We start from the raw sequence: 22,484 nt of genomic DNA on the forward strand, positions 1-22,484 counted from the left end.
GGGGGAGAAAAGAAGGGGAGAAAGAGAGAAGAAAATACACCAATTAGAGGGGAGAAAGGAAGGAGATGGAGAGAGAGTAGAAAGACACTAATAGCGAGGAAAAAGGAAGGGAAGGTAAATAGAGAAAAAGGAAAATAAAATTTCTACAATATAGTATGATTATAGTTGACAATCTCGCCCATAATATTTTGCAAGGGCGCATTTATGCGATGCACATTAAAAAAAATTCTTGACAGAATTTTGCAAACATCTGTAAAACTTAAATTTTATAATACCCTCTTTAGCATTGTCAAAATAACCCCATGTCGAATATCTCGTGACTGTAGCATAGTCCCTATCTAATTATGACGAAATATGAAAAGCTAGTTCATCAGTTTGGTGGCGGAGGTGGTGGTGGTGGTTGTGTTACGTTGTTGGGTGGTGTTTATATATACGTTGTGTTACTAAATGCCTATATTGTGGCTTCTTCACTATCTGAACCCTAAGTTTTACAGCCTATTTACATTCCGTGTTCGTCTAAGTGTGTTGAGTGCGTGTGTGTCAGACATTTACATAAACGCATACATGTATTCCGACATACCTAATCAACTTTTCAACTGCTTCGTTTGTCTTTTGGTCCACCTGGAATTTCATCTGTTCTTGGATGGAAACTGGAACCTGTGGACGAATGCATTTCAACTCCAAGACGATGGTTGGTTTTATATAGTTTTTTTTTTTATTACTTCCCAAATACCGATCGCAGAAGAATGGAAAGTGAATATCTTTGCTTGGATGGTTAATTCTAGTCTCCATTTTGAGACACGTCAGCTCCCTTCCTGATGAGTGGGGGACGACTTGTTAAACCGCCCGCTTTGTGTTGACGTCCTCTTTCCAACTCATATATTTTCTCAGCTAACCGGATCACGTGACAACAGACACGTACTTCCGATGCTGGTTAACTCCCTTCCGATGCAACTTGTCCAATTTACACCTCAACATGTTTTGACAACTTTTCTCAAAACATAACTTTACATCTCATCTCTTGTTTACTTCCAATTAGATAGACAAATAGATCGATCGATAGATAGATCGATAGTTAGATAAACAGATAGAAAGATATATTGATAAACAGACACAAAGATAGATAGATCGATAGTTAGATAGATAGATAGATAGATAACAGCTAATTTCTCTTCTGTTCCACAACTATATAACAGTTGTAGTGAAGGTAGAGCAATATTCATGATGATGATTTTGTTGCCATTCGTTTCCGCACTATCTTTCTACTAAAAATTATTTCTAGAAGGATAACAGGTACAGTTACTTACGAATTAACAGGCTTCGAACTTAACACACTCGGGTTGTTAGTCCGTGTCACTACCCACTGAGTCACCGTCACTTCTCTACTACTGTTGCTGCTTGTTTTTGTGAGTGCTCTTGTTCCTTTGTCCCGCAGGCCACGCTTGCTGCATTGGTCGTTGTTAGTATACACAAAAGACCACAAAGAAGAGAAAACGCGTACAATTAACCTTTGGTTGTAAAACGGGATTTTATCTTGCTTTATTGATGTGAACATGCAGAAACAGAATTTGACTTTTACTTAATATTCATGGAAACCATACATAAAATCTGTTGTCAAGCTCGCTGGAAAAACGTTTGCATCACTCTACCGCTCCAGTATGTATCTCACTGCCGATGCAATCCTCTATCTGTATAAGAGCCAGGTATACCCTAAAATTGAGTACTGTTGCCACATCTGGGTAGGAGTTGCTCCGTGCACTCTATCCAGCCTTGATAACATCCAAACCCGGCTCCAAAACATCGTAGCTGATGCCTTTTTACCTTCTTGAAACCTCTTTCCCAGAGAAGAGACGTTGCGAGCCTGTCTCTGCTCTATCGTTATTTTCATGGCAAGTGCTCAACTGAACTCCAATCTTTGGTTCCCCTAGCAAAACTTTCACAAAAGACGCTTGGTTAGTTACAACCACTATATACGATTTAACTGTGCCTAAATCTAAACGCAGATTCCATGAACAAAGCTTATTTCCTAGAACTTCTTTGTGTATGTGGGACACTGTTCCATTGGACTGCTTCTTGGTTGAATACAATGTGGTAGCCTTCAAATCCAATGTAAACAAGTTCTTGTTAAGCCGTCCTCATAAATAATCTAATTTTACCCAACTTTCACCATTAACGATTACTACACATTCAGTAACTGTTATTCTCGAGTGGCTTTCGGATCTTGATAAGCGATGACTGCCAAGTAAAAAAAAAGGGAGAGAAACTTTTTGTAGACAGTGTAAAAACTGATGTCTGCACCTCGCTTAATATACAGTGTATCAAATTATTAACGAGTTTACATTTTTGTTTTAATATTTAAGGAACGAGAGAATATAAATCCATGAAACTTTAAGAAAGTGCTTACAATACTATTCAGCTACTCCAATCAGAAAATAAAAGTATTTAAAGCAGTATTAGCGAAACCATGACAGAAGATAGGAATATCTGTTGATTTCAGTGTGTCAAGTTATTAACGATGTTAAGAAAAACACAATATACCCATAACTTGTTTAATAAAATAATTTTCAAACATTAAATGAACTAGGAAAAATACGTAGAACACAATACCTACATAGCAATTTCTACGTTGACGTAATTAGTAGGGCATATGCGATCCTTTTTTATGAATGACTTGTAAAAGACGTTGATCCATAGAATTAGTCAAATTTGTGATTTCGTCAACAGTTGCGATACCTCATGGAGAGCATATCACAACTCATCTTTGCTCTTAAATTGGCGTCCACTTGCATAGAGGCGTCGCTTCATAATACTCCAAAGGTTCTCAATTGGGTTCAAATCTGGTGAATTCGCAGGCAACTCCATCTTCCGTAGCTTAGAGAACCCCAGTTGTAGGAAATACACTTTGCTTTTGTTTGCTGCATGCGGGGGAGCATTACCCTGCATAAAAATAATTGTTCTTCTGAACGTCAACCCTTGCTCCTTCAGCTATGGTTCAAAGTGCTCCTTCAGAAAAGCTATGTAAGCATTTGACGTCATTTTTACGCCTTCTGGGACTCTCCATGGGCCAACTAAAGTACCTTCGATAATCCCAGCCCAAATCATTATCCCACCACCACGTTGTTGGCGCCTTACACGCTGATGACGATGTCGTCCATCTAGAACCCATCCCTTGCTCCAGCCATCTGGGACATGAAGAGTGACACGCACTTCATCCGTGAACAAAACTTTGGAAAAATCCGTTTTCATGTTGTCCTCTGCCTATTTCAATCGGTTTTGTATGTGATGTTACTTTAATGGAGGCTTTGTCATAGGCTTAACAGACTTTGCCACTTCTTTCAGAAGGCGACATCAAGTACCTTTTGAGACATCCTTCAATCCGGCTTGGTCAAAGACTTCTCGACTTGTCTGCCCAGGGTTCTTAACAACTTCACGTTTAATTTGGAGTAGAGAACAATGTGAAACAACTCTAGATTTACCTTTATCAGTTCTCTTACGTACCTTTGTAGGGTCCTTGACAAAGTTCTTCACAGTTTGATGGTATTTTCCTATCATTTTCGATATTACCTTTTGCTGTTCTGTAATAGTACTCTTTTTAGAACTACTCAAACCACCTTTTCAACCCATTTAATTGACGAAACAAACTGCTTTGTTAATAATTTGAAACACCTCAAACACCGTGGATTCAGCAATTACGAAAACAAGTTGTTTACATTGCGCGAAACAGTATGAAAATTTCACAGTGCGCCCAGCTCAGCATTGCCAACATTTTCGAAGCTTTGGATAGGAAACTACCGGTAAGTTTCTGAAACTGGTAAAAAAATGTTATCTCATTAATAATTTGACACAGTGTAAATTCGTCCGGTCATTTCTCTCATTCTGTCACTTCGTGTTCTCATCATCTACCCTTTGTCTTGAACGGCCTCTTTCAAATTACTATGTTAACATCTACACACATGAAACTATATATATATATATATATATGTGTGTGTGTGTGTGTGTGTGTGTGTAACAAATTCGATTTGGTTTTCGTCGGTAAAAATAGCTGCTAAGTGATCAAAATTGAAACCTGGCAGGCATAAGTCGACTTAAAGTGCTCCTCTACGCCTGTGCATTAATACATTAATCTGCGTTAATTTTTAAAGTTTTGATATTCCTCTGTTCTTTATCTTAGGTCATATCATAGCGAATACATCTGGAAAGTTTTGGTTTCAATTCTAGCTGATGGTACCCAAGTTATATTTTCTTTCGAAATCACTAATATATATTGGGTGCAATATAATAATCAATAGAGAATTAACTTTATAATAATAATAAATACGAAATCTGCATAAATTAAAATATCATATTTAAGCCTATCTTACGACCAGGCAACAGTGGGCACCGTGCTAGTTAAAATACAAACTTATCACCAAACCAAACTTTAAAGAAAGCTATTTGTTGCAACTTAACACACTCGGATTGTTAGTCCGCGTCACTAACTACTAACCAACTTGGTGCAAAATCTTTATGAATAAATGAATATTTGAAGATATAACGAACTTAAATCATAACTTTTACCAAAATGACTAGATTCGTCATAAAATAATCTGAAAAGGTTTGATATGCCGTAAAACAAAATAATAAAATGTACAAATAAACTAAATCAATAAACTAGGCTCTTTAAAGAACACTTGTTCGTTGTGATTGTTCCTGGCATCAAACAGCCGCTCAGCACAAAACTTTTCTGTACTTCCACACCTCACCAACCAGGCGCATCCTTTCGAAGAACACTTAATTATCTGTCCTCTTTATATTGGATTCTTTTGATTACCATTAGGATTTTCTCGGTTACATGTGCGGGTACTAAATAAACTCGACAATACATGGCACCCTGGAACTATCATCGAAAATGACGAAGGACCTAGAAGCTACATAGTAGAGACGCTCAATGAAACTAGACTCCGCCGCAATCGCACCAATTCTTGTGACCAAAAAGTTCACTTTGGCACCATACAGAACACGAATAGACCAAACTTTATAGTTTAGTTTTGCTTTCTTACTAAATACTTCACCGACCTTGTGTCACATTGTTATATATTAGCACTCCCGGGCATCGTTAATTCACCTAAGTGAGCTTATTATTATTATTATTATTATTATTATTAACTGCGCCCGGTCACGCGTAGCTGTGTCTCGTTTGTTTAAATGGAACACAAAAAACAAAACAGACAAAATATATGTCATATTGTCAATATTTATGGATACACAATATTTTGAGGTGTTCCTTTTTCTGTGCAGATGCAGATATCGTCTGATTTGCCGACTGTAGAACATGCAACATATACTTGCTCATATGAAAAGCAATTAGGGTGTAGATGTAAGTCACACAAATGTAAAAAAATGTCCCTGAGCCTTATTAATCATTATTGCAAACAGCATACGAATTGTGATGTGCAGTATCTTGAATTAAATTGTATACCCGTTAAAAAGTATTCAACGCACGTTCGTTGCCCGTTCTTCCTGAGGTTGACAGAGAGGAAAATATGAAGGTTTAATTTTACTATGGACATGTATGTGAGTATGCACCGGAAAATTTCGTAGATTAAAAAACTTAGCCAATTTTTCTTTTGTATGAAAGTATAGTGTTTTATAAAACAAGGCCGATAGCCATTAGTCGCGTGCTCTTGTGCAATAAATGAATGCGTGACTGTAGGATTGACATGAAATTCTTAAAGATAAACTAAAATGATCGAAAAATGGGCTGAAATAACTTAAATAAATAAAAAGTAAATGACTTAGAATGACTTTAATGAACTTAAGGATGAATTGAATGACCTTAAGAATGACTTGAATGCTTAAAAAATAACTGGAATCCTTCAAAAACAACTTGAATGATCTGGAAAATGACTTGAATGGCTTTGAGACTGACTGGTTGCAAAGTCGTAATCATTTTACATTAAATTAATTCAGAAAAGTGATCCTCCACTTTATATCACAATAAGTACAGCATGTAGTAAGAACAGATACTACACTTTGATCTTGGCCAAAAGGCCAAGAAAAGGGTATTTATTTGATCCCCCACCGAGAAAATTAGGCACAAGGCCGATTTTTAATGTGAGGAATGAAGGGGAAATATAATGGGACTGATACTTATTGCACCAACCACACCGGGTGTCCTTAGCCTCGTCGGATTCCACCCAATATGACAGGTGTTCTTTCGAGCGTACATTGTCCTGTCAAAGTTGGCCTGTTGATCGTCTTCACCCACTGTGTTTTCATGGTGAGACGGTTTGCCTCTCGATCGAATCGTCTCCTACCCTGTGTAGGTAGTCTCCGGGTACATCAATCACTCCGCTGGTCCTTGCGGCTTGCTGCAAAATGAAGAGTCCTCACCACAAACAACAGAACTCTGGTTTATAACAGTAACAAACTATTTATTAATTTCATTACTTTATAACAGCTACTGTCTAAATTGAGGTGACTGACTATAGCAATGAAACGATGTAAGACCAGACCAGTAAAGTCACAGATTTCCCATTAACACAGGCTAGTTAACATCTTAACATCAGGCCCTGAGGGCTCTCAAATCGGGAGCGCTTGACCAGCCCAGCCGTTCAGTTTGCTGGCTACGACTCTACTCTTTTTAGAATTCCTTTTTTCTAAATCCAACCCCCTTTCCCCACCTCTCCTTCAGAGAGTCGTTACAAACACCCTTTCTTTCTTCCTCTTAGAGCTTATCTCTACCAAACCTCAACCCCACCTGCACTGAGGTTTTTTACTTATTATCAAATTAAGAGTGATTAGTCATTCCAGGTCTGACAATGCCTGGCGACGACCCCTAACCTTGACCCCCATTCTAAGTTGTCAGCCTTAATCAGCTAAGGATCTCTGGATCTCTTCATACCTCTCAACAAAGGTTTTAAAAACTACCTTTCATGTTAACAGATATATAACGACAATGAGATAAGAAAAATTATTATTTGTTTTTTCTCTTTCTGACAAAATCCCATAGACATTTCTGTTTTGTTGCAATGAGACATCAACGCCCCACTTATGCCCTCTCTTCCTCTATCCCGTTCGCCCCCCTCCTCACAGCAATATGCACCTCGCTGCATGCATTCATGACACCAATAGTGTCATAAAATGGGGACCAACTCCCCAGGGAGTAGGGGAGCTGGATAGTGACAATTGGTATGAAAGGCTTCCCCTACATTTACCAAGGTCTTATATGTGGGATTGGTATTTATTTGCTCTCCCACTGAGCAAATTAGGCACAGGGCCGATTTTTAATGTGAGGAGTGAAGGGGAAATGGGGACCAACTCCCCGGTTAATAGTGGAGCTGGATAGTGACAATTGGTATGAAGGGTTTCTCCTACATTGACTAAGGTCTTATATGTGGGGTTGCCCCCACATACGGTCTTTGCTTGCAGTATCTGCCGGAATAGATACTACACTTTGATCTTGGCCAAAAGGCCAAGAAAAGGGTATTTATTTGCTCCCCCACCGAGCAAATTAGGCACAAGGCCGATTTTAAATGTGAGAAGTGAAGGGGAAATGGGGACCAACTCCCCGTGGAGTAGGGGAGCTGGATAGTGACAATTGGTATGAAGGGTTGGCCCTACGTTCACCAAGGTTTTATATGTGGGGCTGCCCCCTCATATGGTCTTTGCTTGTAGTATCTGCCGGAACAGATACTACACTTTGATCTTATTTATATAGTTTATTGTCGCAAAAAATTTGAAATTACAATATTGAAATTGAAAAAAAACCCCCCAAAAATTATGAACAACAAAATTAGGCTCAAAGCCCTATACGAAATTGGGGAGGGAAACGGTGCAGGGTCTTTGGTACTGAAGTAACTAAAGTAATAAATGTAGACTTTGGAGTCTTACTCTTGACTGGCAACATTCACCACAATACCTCATTCACTCTATGGATCCTAATCTAACTAATGATTCCCCGGCGTTTAAAATAAAAAGAAAACATATTTACAATTGTAAAAAGGCATCTGTATGTTGTGTGTGCATTTTTTTTAATGTGTGTATGTGCATGATGTAAAAAGTTCAATTTCATTAGAAAAAATAAAAAACAAGTTTGTAAATTAATTATGTACATCAAAACAGTTCGTGGAGTGGGGAAGCTAACCAAAAAAATATTCATTTCAAAAATAAAATATAAAACCTATTGGGTTATTAGTACGGGTCCCCCTAAGTGACTAGACCCCCCCCCACTGTTTTCCGGGGAACCGAAAACAAGCAGGGAGATCCCTATTGGGGGGTTGGGGAGAAGCCTTAATAGAAGTGGGAGAAAACAAAGCAACGGGTGGAGGGGGTTGGCAGGTGACCTCTGAGTAGGGGGGGGTGACCGGGGATGCCAAAAAACAAAGATGTGGTGTAAAGGGTATGGGCAGACTCAGAGGTTCTCTAACACCAAAAAATAACAACAGGAGCAGGATCTCGTTTATATAACCAGTCAAGAGTCTTCTTTAATATTCTACTGCTAAACTAAGCGGGATGGGTTCCGAAGGACTCAGCACCGCCCGTGCCATGCCTAAGGAGGGAACACGTATTCAAACTTGGTTCCTTGACCGATGCACAAACTAGTGTTGTGCACCCACCTCTTATTAAACTCCACTCTAGGCAACCCCCTCCAATCGCATCTGATCTTTACTTTAAACAGATGTTTAAAGTAAACGATCAGATCCCGATCTGGAACAGATGTCCCTTCGCGGACCAACTTGAGGCGCGTGATCCAGATCACCATACGCGCTACTGCTAGGATCGCCAGGAAAACCATTCTTTCCTCCCTGGGGAACGGCGGCTCCATGTTGTAGACAACTTAGCCAAAAGGCCAAGAAAAGCTTAAAAAGCTAAGAAAAGCATCTATTAACAACAAACCTTTGATCTTAACCAAAAAGGCCAAGCACAAAAGTGTTACGGACAGACAGACCGACCGACCGACGGAGTGACTTATAGAGTCGCTTGCACGCGACTTAAAAATAAGTCGATGAGAAAATTGAAAAGAAAACTTTTTAAAGAATAAAACAACAAAGTTAGTTGGAGACCGATGATAATTCAGAAGAAAGAAGAAAAGAATGTAAAAAGGTTGTAGGATAAGCTGTTGTTTTTTAGTCAAATAAATATCCTTATTTTAGCACATTTTTTAGAGAAAAATATTGCTTTCAAATATAATTTATGGGAATATTCGTAAACATTTTGGTGCTTTTACATTATTGTAGCGAAATTCGGAAATCGAAATATTGATTTTCAAGTGAAACCAATAGTATCCATTGAATTGACATGTCGCAGTAATGAAAATATCCCAAACTAATATCTCAACTAATTGTGACATGACAATTAGGTAGATAACATTGCTTATTGTTGAAATTGACAAAAAATGTAAGTAGTTATCATTCTTTTTTTTTTTTTTTAATTAATTAATTAAATAATTTTTTTTTTTTAAATCAACTTTTTGGCTGCCGGATTTCGCTACAATAACGGAAAAGCAGCCATTTTATTGGCTAACCTGTACACTGAATACCCCGCACATATGTTTTTGGCACTCTTGCAGAATTTGATCCGGATCCTCGGGATTTTCTGTCAATTATTGTTCGCTGGATTAAGCAAAGCAAAGTAACAGACGCAGACGAATTTCAAAACAAACAAACAAACAAATCGGGGGGGGGGGAAGAAATACAATGAATAAAAATAACAAAAATCTACTGGAAATTTACTGAATATATATATTACTAAATGTCATATATATATATATATATATATATATATATATATATATATATATATATATATATGACATTTAGTTTCCCCAAGAAAAAGTTTCATTTTATATTGTTTATTTACTTTTATTACTTCCTTTGCAATTTTTATCAACAAAAGTTTTTCAAGAAAACTTTCATTTGTGTGTTTAAAAAAAAAAAAAAAAATAGGCAGTAAATGTTTTTTTTTTGTAAACAGAAGTTGTTTTTTAATAAGTAAAGATAAATGCTTTTTATGAAAACCGTACATTGTTAGAAGAAAGTACAGAAAATTCTGTTTTCAAGAAAATTTACAAATCATTTTTGTCAACAAATGTTAAAAAATAAATTAAAACAAATAATCCCCTCATAAAAAAAATAATGAAAGAATTACATTTTTTATACACAAAACAAAACAAAACAAAACAAAACAAAACAAAAATGTCGATTTAGCATTACCACAACGCTCGGCTTCATCTGGTGATTGCCGGTCGAGCCCGAGCCATAATTGACGGAAAATCCTTAAGATCCGAGTACCATTAAAAAAAACAAACAAAAAAAAACAATCGATTTTTTTTTCAATTTTTTTAGCGGAGTATTAGCGATTGCAAACTAACAAATTAAACCAAAATGCAAGAAATTTAATATTTAAAGATTTTTAAGGGGTGCTCAGTTTCTAACACGGATAGACCAAAGACTAATAAATCGATCTTATTGGAAGCTCTCAACGAAAACCTGAAACAAAATTATTGCGCGTATATTTGAGAGAGGTTCTTTTCGTTTTTTTTTTTTCCTCAATATTTTCAGTGCATTATTATTGATCAGCTCATACATCAGATTCTGCAATTTCATTTTTCACACAAGTTCATGAGAACATGAATATAAAAATGCAGATAAAATGAAATTATGCAGGTGACACAAAAGTAAGATTAAGGTCTTTTATTCTGCCTCTCGCTTAAGCCTGATGAAAGGCCAAACAAAAAAGGAAATATGGCGTCTTATTAACACAACACACAAAAGTCTGACTGTTCGTAGAAGGTGCAAAACGGTTTAGGTGGAAATGCTATGTTGTAAGCAGTGTTATAACCAAACAATGCATCAATCACTCCGCGAGTGAAAACACGCAAGTGCAAAAGAGAACAAATTGTAATTAGGTAACAATAACCAACAAAAGCAAATTAGGTTTAATGATATTTGTTTATTATTTCCGATTAGCAGACATGAACGTACACAACAGCAAACACAATAAATAAGTTGACTAGACAACACCCGTTGGCTTTTATTAAAACAGATAACACCAGGGCAAAAGGTAATGATAACGTAAAGACATCGAGGCCAGTTTTAAAGCCATAATATAAAAAAAATGGTTTGTTGGAGAAACGAATTAAACATTGACAGACAATTTTGTAAAAATACAATACGAGATACAAAATATTTCACATTAATTTTTTTTTTTTATCAAAGTGACTTTGAAATTGAAATATACATTACAGTGGATGGATTTGGAAGCCAAATGGTGTGAGAGAAATATTTTTTTTTCTTTTAAATATAATTTTTATCATAAATGCTGAAATAGGAACGTTTTTCTTTTCAGAATAGGGTGATCATCCGCTACAGAAATTTTTATTGCAGATTTGTTTTTGTTGTTTGTGACAAGCGAAACCACATACGTTGGAACGTCATTGTTTCTTTTCTTTGTCTTTTCTTTAAAGAAAAATAAATAAGATAAAAAAAAATAATAATAAATCATACATGCTGAATGGGACTATTTTTCTTTTTTTAAGTAGTGATAATCTTCCGTCCATTTTTATGTCCTTTATGACAAACCAGATAAGTTGAAACATAATTTTATGTTTGAAAAGATAATAATTATTAAATTATTAAAAAAAAAAAAAAAACAAACAAAACAAAACAGACAAAAAATAAAACAACGTTGTGTCGTCAGGGTGAAGGATTAAGGAAAGGGAAAATTAAATAAAATAAAAATTTAGTTGAAATTTAATTTTTTGAACGAAGCCCCCTTTTTCTTAATATTCAATCATACTTCAATATCCTGAAATGGTGTGAAAGAGATAATATTTTTTCTTTATTTTATCATACACGCAGAGTGCGAACATTTTAAGCTTCAGAATATCAGTACTCTTCCCCTAAATAAAAAATAGCCTATTAGGCTGGCAAATTAAGGGGGAATAACTTTGCAACTTTTAGATATTTTTGTAACCTTTCCAATCCTGCATGGCCGATATATCGGCCCTAGCAACATAGCTAAAAAGACGACATGGTCGATATTTCGTCCTTCTGATAATACGTTATCAAATAATTTTGCTAATCGCTTGTCCACTTTTTGGCTTATTATTGCTTAATTAAGGGTCCAACGAGTTTTTAACAATTGGTTTTTACAGACAAGAACAAGCATTTCGACAAAGGAACTCTCGTCTTTTTTTTTCTAATGGTAAAATTTGTTTTGCTGATACTAGCCAATAAAGATGTTTTCTTCATTTTCATTCCCCAACAAATATTTTTGTTTTGTTTTATACAGAAAAATCAATTGTTGAAAAAAAAAAAATCTGAAAATAAGTTCAGATAAAAAGTATAAATGTAGACGATATGCGGAAAATATTTGTTAAAATTAATTGGAAAATAATATAAAAAAATAGTTTTCGGTAAATTATCTCCCTTATTTTCCTAACTTAAAGTAAAATGGGGGTGGGGACGCTTACTCAGAACCCATTACTAATACCACCATGACCCCCCCCCAAAAAAAAACAAAACAAAAAGAAAGAACAATCTGTATGATATACATGCCCGTAACGGAAAGAAATACTGTCAATACATGTCTAATTATCCAGCCAAATGGACAGCAGAAAGAAATACTGGCAAAATAAATAAATAAATAAATAAAAATCATGTAATTTGATCGAAAAGTTTTTGTTTTATAAAGACAATAATTTTAAAGCGAATTTGAGCCTTTTCAGTACCCTCCTGCTCCCCATGTTAAGAATGGCTTTCTAAAATCTCGCACAAGCTTGAATCATTTGGAGTTATCTATCTTGTTCATACAGACTGTTTTCAAGATGGCGTCATAAAATTTAGCCATAATCTTCTCATTTAAAAACAAAATTACTTGATTAATATACGTGATTTTTTTGTGTACGATATATTTTTTGAATCACGAGCCGAAGTAGAAGAGATTAAGATAAATGTATATCATAGACTTTTCGTTCTTTCTTTCTTTCTTTCGTATTAATGGGGATGGATAAGCCCCACAACGAGGCAGTTTTTCTTCCATCTGTCTTTTTTAAAAGAAAAATAAACAAAAGATGAATCATTCATATTCAGTAGAAGTGCTTTTTTATTTTCAGACTATATGTACTCTTCTGCCTTTAAAAAAAGTCTATTTTATTGATGACAAGAAACGTATCCCCCCTTTTTGAAAGAAAATAAATAAAAAAAAATAAACAACACACACACACACACACACACACACACACACACACACACACACACACACACACACACACACACACAACCAACCAACCAACGAACTAAAGCAACGTTGTGCCACTTGGCGTGGGTGGGGAAAAGGGGAGAATAAAAAAAAATTTAAATCAAACTAAAATTTAATTTTTGAACGATCTATTTTTTAATGCGCAATCATACTCGAATGGCCTCATCACCGCTGTCGTTTTCAATCCAGTATCATTTTGCATCGAGTAAAGAAGTTATGGAAATGAACTTTAATGATTTTTCAGACTTCCTCGTGAGGAAACGGATGGAAGTAGTGGGGAGGTGCAGGCGAGAGGGCGGAAAGGAAGAGGTGGATCATGGGGGTGGGGGATCGGGTCAGGTATTACTACTACCAAGTGTCTGAATTCCGGCGTCTGCTTAAATAATTCAACCTCGAGGTGAACCAGTGAAGATATTTCCGCGCCAATAAAGCAAGAACACGTGATCACGTCGATTTCACCCCACCCCGTCCCCAAATCAAATTGAAGCATTACTGCTTCAGTTAAATATACCGGTCAATGTTACTATTGGCGACATAAATTATTTAAAAGGAGATATAGTTGGGAAATTAGTCAAAACCAATCTATTTGTGACCTATATGCGTTAACAAAGTAATATTTAATTAAGCATATTAAGTTACCGTAATTATTAGTTGTTAGTAAAATAGTCAAGGGTGGGACATTTTATTTCTAGGAAGTAAGGTTAAGAGTCGAAGAGGAAGAAATTAAGATAAATGTAATATCATAAAACCACTTTTAATTTTATTTATCTTAGTTACTTCCGGTCTTGTACCTTACTTCCGGTAGTAGCAAGACGTTTGACCACTAATTACATTACTTTCTTATTAAATATTATTTTGGTTCTTCGTCATTGTAGCGAAATTCGAAAATTGAAATATTGAAATATTGAATTGTCCTGTCGATGTAATGAAAATATAAAAAAATTACGAAAAACGATAAGATAGACAATTAATTATTTAGAAAATAATTTTCGAAGAAATTAGCAACTTTAGCTTACACTAGCAGGGTGACTCAACGTTGCCCGGGATTAAATGATAATCAACGAATGTTTCACACTTCCATATTTTTATTGTCATCAAAATCGATGAAATCGCCTATTTTTCAATCAAATCAATTCATTGCCTGATCTAATTAGAGACCCATCTGGAGGAAGCTTCACATGTTTCTTGCAGTGACTAAGTTCACAGTACATTGTAGTCTACATTGCACTGTAGAGAACCTATTGCAGCTTTTATAAAATTATTTTTTATATAATGGTTTGCATTAAAGTTTAAAATGCAAAAGTCTAGTATCATGCTTCAATTGTGTTCTAAAGAGAAACATTAATTTCGAACGCGTTCTTGTCATATCAAAGAAACTACTGTCGATTTTATATGCCTGGCATTACTGGCTGTGCGGTGATAGTGGCTTCAATTAAAGTTTAAAATAAAAAAAAATCAAGTATCATTGTGAAATTGTGCGTTAAACAGAAACATTCATTTCACACACATCAAAGAACCTACTGTTGATTTTATATATTGGGCATTTCGACTTGTGTGATAATAAAACTTCTCAAATGCATCTGTGATGTTAGGATGTGTAAGATGTTAACTTTGGTCAAAATCGCCTATTCCTTCTTTCATCGGATTATTTTATAATCTATTGTCAATGCTTATCGAAAACATTCCAACAAACAAACCTATCTAAGAAAGACTGCCAGGTACATAAAGTACCTTCGGTGTGAAATTTCATAAAAATCGACCCGGCCGTTTTCAAGTCCATAGGGAACGAATGCACAAACACAGACACACAGTGACAAACAAGATATGGTCTCTTCCTCTCATGCTAAGAATGTATTTCTTGTTCATTTGACCATGTCTAATTATCCAGTCAAATGGACAGCAGCAGCAAGACGTAAAAAAAGAGCAGACAGTTTTGACTCTACTCCCAGGTCAACTCTAATACCCGTTAAGACACCCATCTACTAAAATAAAACTATCGTTGTTTGTAAAATCTATGCCGATAAAGCAATCTACAAACCAATCGTATAAAATATCGGTGGTCATGTTCGAGAGGATCACGATCACGTTAGAGACCTGGGTAATATCCAAGATCTAAGTGTAGCGTCTGTTCTTCAATTTTTTTGTTCTCAGTTAGTGGAGGAGAAATCCTTCACGACTGAGACAATTTAAAACTTTTGCTCCTTTTCTCCACATTAAAAAAACGACTCTGGTGTCTAACTCTGCCCTCGTGGGGAGGCATTGTAAATAGGAACATAATAACCATAGCGAGAAGTTACTCATGGCGGGAGAATGAGGGGTAAAAAAACTTTTCTTAAAATCTAAAACAGCGAGTTGGATTACTTTCCCATTTCTTTGTCTTCTTTTGCGTGATAACGTGTGTGTAGAAGTTGAGTACTACGTTACACATATTCCTATATATTTGTATGTAGGAGATTCATTCATAAGTGAATTAACCTATCCTTATTAATTTGGCAACACAGCTCCAAGCCGTAAGGGTGTCTAATGTGTGCTGCGTTTGTAAACATGGGCTGCACTGCATGTTTTAATTGTTTATTAGAACAGCAGACATTGCAGATGATAGCTGCTTAACCAAAAGAAATAATGGGGGGGGGGGGGCAAAGAATTAAAATATATTTGGCTGGAGTCCGGCCATCCAAGAAGTTTTTTTATTTTGTTTGAAATAAAATAAATGTCTCACTAAACGCGAATCATACTGAGATCAACTTATTCGACAAAATATCCAAGATTATTTGCAGATAAACTTATTTCAATGAACATTGTCTCGCCACTATCGCCAGTGGATATCTCGAGTAGTTGGCTTCTGGGTGATCGAATGGTGACCACTAACAAAGATCTTTCAGAGGAGAAAAGATTCCAGAATATAAGAGGAGGCAATCAGAGCCAATCTTCCGAGGTAAGTGAGAGTTGGACATTCAAGGAGGCAGGTGGTTTTGTTTTCTGATAGCAAAAGGGGAAAGATTTTCATGAAATTCATATACGTCAGATTTTTATAAAACGTGTGAAATAGATACTAGGCATCACTCTATATAAATAAAACGGTAGATGTATGCGTGTGTGCATGTGCGTAAATATTTCACTGATAAACTCTTTAACTACTGACCAAATAACACTAAAACTAACAGGAAATAGTAATCATACACTTTGTAGCGTTTATAGCAAGTAAAATCTTTGTTTGGATGGATGTATAACGCGTAACAGCAAGTTGAAATACAAACTGTTCATTTCAACTTGCCGACATATTTTTACTTCTTTCTGCGCATGTCCATATTCAATTCATTTCTTCGAGTTGCGTAATATTAAATCTTTCTTGGCTATCTATCGATAACTACATCGGTAGGAGATACTGATGGAGAATTAAATCCTTTGCTTTCGATTCTAGCTGATGGCACCCAAATCATTAACAAAATTGAAACCTTACTATATGTTGGGTACAATATAATATTCAATAGGGAATTGGCTCTGTAATAATAAATACGAAATCTACATGAATCTTCTATACTCCTATAAACTTTTTTTATGTGTATCAATACACATTCATATATATACATATTCATATAAAAAAACTTTTTTCTATTTGGTTATTTATTTGCGTCCCCACTGAGCAAATTAGGCACAAGGCCGTTTTTTTTTTTTAATGTGGAGAGTGAGGATAGTGAGACCAGAGGGAACTGGATAGTGACAATTGGTATGAAGGGTTTCCCCTACATTGACCAAAACTGATTGCTCAGGAGCAATAGTCTGATATGTGGGGTTGCTTTTATTCCAGTATCTGCCGGAATAGATACTACACTTTGATAACAGAAAACGATCTTTGCTCAAAGGCCAAAAAGAAAAAAAGAGTATTTATTTGCTTCCCCACCGAGCAAATTAGACACAAGGCCGATTTTAATGTGAGGAGTGAAGGGGAAATGGGGACCAACTCCCCGGGGAGTAAGGGAGCTAGATAGTGACAATTGGTATGAAGGGTTGCCCCTACATTGACCAAGGTCTTATATGTGGGGCTGCCCCCACCTATGGTCTTTGCTTGCAGTATCTGCCGAAACAGATGGTATTTATTTGCTCCCCCACTGAGCAAATTAGGCACAAGGCCGTTTTTAATGTGAGGTAAAAACCAGCTCCCCTAAAAGGGGTCACTCTGGTTACCAAAAATAATAATTGTCCCAGTATAGAGGGTTTCCCCTCCATTGACTGGTACAAATTATCTTAAGTGCAGTATCTGCCGAAACAGATACTACACTTTGATCTTGGCCAAAAAGGCCAAGAAAAAAAGGCGAACCTTTTTTTTCTATTTATTTAAAAAGAGAATACAACTTTGTTATATATAGGTCATGGAATTGCATTCATCTGCAAAAGATCTAGCTAATTTGCAAATTCTTTTAAACATTCTTTTTAATTAATTCCCTATTAGTTTTTTCGGTTTTCTTATGGGATAATCATCTTTAGTTAACTATTACGTGTAATTATATTCATACAGATATTTTATGATTTATACTTGCGTAATATTTGCGTAAAAAAGGTTATAGTAAACACAAACCTTTTTCTATATAGATTTATGTATGTATATATATTTGTTTAAAAATTTTTGCCTACCAAACTCCTCTGTCAGTTTTTGGTCTACAGACATGAAACTTAATACATAGGATGTTCGAACCCATGCGAAACTTTATATTTGGGTTTTAACCCGGGAAAATAGGTACAAAAGTGTGAAAATTAAAAAAAAATGAAATTTGTCAAGTGAAGGTCGAAGACGACATTACGAATATGCATGCATAACGTAGTAGCTGTTGGTTCATGTTTTAAATTTTAGCCTTGCAGCAAACATGTCTTCATAGCTCAGGCATTAACGGCAGAGATGAAAATAAATCGAAAGCTATGTTTTGGTTTCGATTCTCGGTGGTGGCTCACGAGTCATTTTTTTTTAAAACTTTTAAAATCATTACTATATATTAGGTCCAATATAATATAATAATAAATACGAAATCTGCATTAATCAAAATATCATATTAAAGCGTATTTACGACCGGACAATGCCAGTTGCCCCTGCTAGTTAAAATATATTTAAGTGTATTTTACGACAAGGCAAGGCTGGACGCCTCCTTTCACTAATTAATCAATATTTCTCAAATTTTAGTTCCTTCGGAGCATTTTAAAGAACATCCCAGAAGCACAATATGGTCTCAGTCTCCAATTTGAAAATTCAAATATTTAAGAATTATATTAAATTTGATTCATAGTCAATGACTAAGCAAGATTCCTTGATTTTAATTTCTTCTTAAGATCCATCAAGCTTAACCATGCAATTTTAGACTATTTCTAAAATCGCAATCATGTAATGGATTTTTCTTAAAATTGGAATAAAGATTCTAGATATAAGATTTAGTAGATTTGATTTCAAACCCCAGCATTAGATGCGTCTGAGGAATTAATTGTATCCGCCCTGGAACTAGTGTTCTTCTACAAGCAAGCATATTATATGAAGCGAAAATAAATAAATAAATAAATAAATAAAAAAACAACAAAAATAACAAACAAAAAAATGTCGAAATTAAATAAATAAACAAAGAAGCAATTAAATAAATAAATGATATTTTTTAATGAATAAAATAGTTGAAAAAAATACGTTTTAAAAATATGAAAAGAAACCCATTAAATTGTTTACAGTCATAAATGTAACATGGTTGATTTCATTTCTCGAATGTGCGATTAAGATAATGTCTAAATTTTGAACCGTCTTTAAGACATGCAACTGCATCGAGTGGTCAAGCCTCTATTTGAGTGTTTGGGAGAATGTCAATACACCTTTTACTTGTTACTACTCGCTCGTCCATTTTACAAGTTAACTAGAATCTGTGCTAGATAGGACATGACTACTTCATTCGACGTTATACACGTATCGGCCTACTTTGCATAATGGCCAGAGTGTTCGATAATTGGCTGAGAAAGCAGGAGTTCAATTCTTGGTTAGGTAAAAAAAAAGTTCTTGATTCCCCCTTGCTAAACGGTTAGCATTGTAAAATGAGGACAGGATAAATGAAGTAATCCTTTTCGAATATTGTCAATCAGGTTAACATATGTATATATATATATATATATATATATATATATATATATATATATATATATATATATATATATATATATAGAGAGAGAGAGAGAGAGAGAGAGAGAGAGAGAGAATAAAAAAGGAACAAACCGTATTATGTGTTCATCAACGTTTCGTCTTTATTTCGAGACTTCCTCTGGGTGAAATAAAGACGAAACGTTGGTGAACACATAATACGGTTTGTTCCTTTTTTATTTTCTCTATTTTGTCGGAATACTATTTCCATTATTTTCATCATATATATATATATATATATATATATATATATATATATATATATATATATATCTATGGATGCAGTGTTTACCTAATATACGCAATGGTAAACTTCAAGCTAATATAAATAACAGTATTTATATATAGAAAATGTAATCCCAACCGAATCAAAAAAGCTCAATACGCAATAGAGAGTAGAGCTTATAAAAAATAAATTTTGATTGTAAAGTTCAACTTCCAGTTTTAATTTTCTTTCTTAGGGTAGTAAAAAGTATATATATATATATATATATATATATATATATATATATATATATGGTAGTAAAAGTAACCCAATCTATGGAATTTTTCTCTAATCAATTAGATGCATAAAAAGAAATTCGCCATCACCACGAACGTGTTCAACTCCCATGAGCGTGTGATGAATTAACAAATTGCGTTTAGTGAATTTATTGAGCCTGATTGATAGTTAGTTTGTTTATCCGAATGAGTAGGGATTCCATAATGGAGAGGCGCAGGTTACAATTTGAGACGGCTAAAATGGCGATATTTTTTTGGTGTGTGTGTGTGTGCGCGCTTTTAGATGTTGGTAGATGAAAGTGTTAGGGGAAGACAAGTGACAGGAAGCCGGCGAGAAATGAATTGCTTTTGGAGACATTCTCCTCGAAGACATTTAAAAGCATACACAGCGTTACTAGTTTTTTTTTCTATTTTGCAAACTGTGGTCGGGTGGTTATTGCGTATTAATAAGGTAGTCGTTTTAGATTTTTTTTGTAATAAATGATAAATCCCAGATTTTTTTTCTATGGGGGAGATGCGTTTATATGCGATATATTAGAAAAATTTTTTTTCATCAATTTTATAATTAGGATGTGTTGTGTTACAGTAGAATAGGTTAATATCATTATCATTATTATAAGTGCTTTTTTAACGGCGACTAAAGTGTTATATATATATATATATATATATATATATATATATATATATATATGGAAATATGCTTATTCAAGTATATTTCATCCTATATTTATACTAATCCTTGTATTTATGAAGCTCGATTTATGCTAAATATAACTACAGAGCATATACAATTAAATGACAACAAGTCCAAATTCCAAAATGTTGTTTATTTTATCGTTTATTTCTTTAAGCATGTTAAAATATTCAGTTCTTAACAGCACCTGTTTCGTAGCGCAGAAACAATCATGTAATTATTATGCCAATTTAAAAAAAAAATATTGTCCGTCCTAACCCATCAGAAGAATAAGAACTCATTAACTGTAAAAAGAAAATAAAAAGAATATAGGCATGATTAATTAAATCCGAAAAAAATCCGAAGTGCGATTGTGTTTTATGATATTTACGCTATCTTTTTGTCATTTATTTATATATGCGATGTATTTATATTTAACATACATCGATCTTCATAAATAAAAAGATTCGTATACATACGGGGTAAAATATAATTGAATAATCATATTTTCCATAAACATACATACATTATATATATATATATATATATATATATATATATATAAATTTTATAAATCGTTCAACACCAATCTCAAATTGTTCAAAACTAGTTAAATAAATTTATCCCTGACGATGAATCCTGAAGGATTTGAAAGTACTCGGACTTATGATAAACATGGTGATTATATCATCCAGTTCCTGTCAGAAGTGAAGACTGTTATTCGGAAGTTGGAAAGGATCGAAAATAGAATTAATAGACAAAAAAAACAAAAACGTCTATTTTATTTAATGAAATATGCAACACACATATATATATATATATATATATATATATATATTATAATATAATAAGTATATATATTATAATATAATATATATATATTATAGTATAATAAATAAATAATAATAATAATAATAATAATAAATATATATCATAATATGATATGATAATATACATATATATTATAATATAATATATATAATATATATATTATAATATATATATTATAATATAATATAATAATATATATTATAATATAATAATATATATGTATATATTATAATATAATATAATAATATATATTATAATATAATATATTAATAATAATAAATATATATATGATATAATATATATATATATTTAAATATAATATAATAATAAATATATATATATTATAATATAATAATAAATATATACATATTATAATAATAAATAAATATATTATAATATAATATAATAATAAATATATATATATTATAATATAATAATAAATATACATATATTATAATATAATAATATATATATTATAATATAATAATATATATTATAATATAATAATAATATATATTATAATATAATAATAATATATATTATAATATAATAATAATATATATTATAATATAATAATAATATATATATATAATATAATAATATATATATATTATAATATGATAATAATATATATAGTATAATATAATAATAATAATAATAATATATATATTATAATAATAATAATAATATATATTATATTATAATATATATTATAATATAATGATATGTATATTATAATATAATATGTATATTATAATATAATAATAATATATTATAATATAATAATAATATATTATAATATAATAATAATATATTATAATAATAATATATTATAATATAATAATAATATATTATAATATAATAATAATATATTATAATAATAATATATTATAATATAATAATAATATATTATAATATAATAATAATATATTATAATATAATAATAATATATATATATGTTATAATATAATAATAATATATATATATATATATATTATAATATAATATATATATATGTGTGTGTGTGTTTATGTATGTATGTATGTATGTATGTATGTATGTATGTATGTATGTATG

At 33.1% G+C, this 22,484-nt stretch overlaps 2 pseudogenes; both read right to left on the reverse strand.

Moving 5' to 3' along the window:
- Positions 1–5,916: 5,916 nt before the first annotated feature.
- On the reverse strand, positions 5,917–6,043 carry LOC145297981 (U2 spliceosomal RNA; annotated as a pseudogene).
- Positions 6,044–17,407: 11,364 nt separating this feature from the next.
- On the reverse strand, positions 17,408–17,553 carry LOC145298103 (U2 spliceosomal RNA; annotated as a pseudogene).
- Positions 17,554–22,484: the final 4,931 nt, after the last annotated feature.

This window comes from Euprymna scolopes, chromosome 18, assembly GCF_053919585.1.
Source record: "Euprymna scolopes isolate OS-2025 chromosome 18, ASM5391958v1, whole genome shotgun sequence".
NCBI lineage: Eukaryota > Metazoa > Mollusca > Cephalopoda > Sepiida > Sepiolidae > Euprymna > Euprymna scolopes.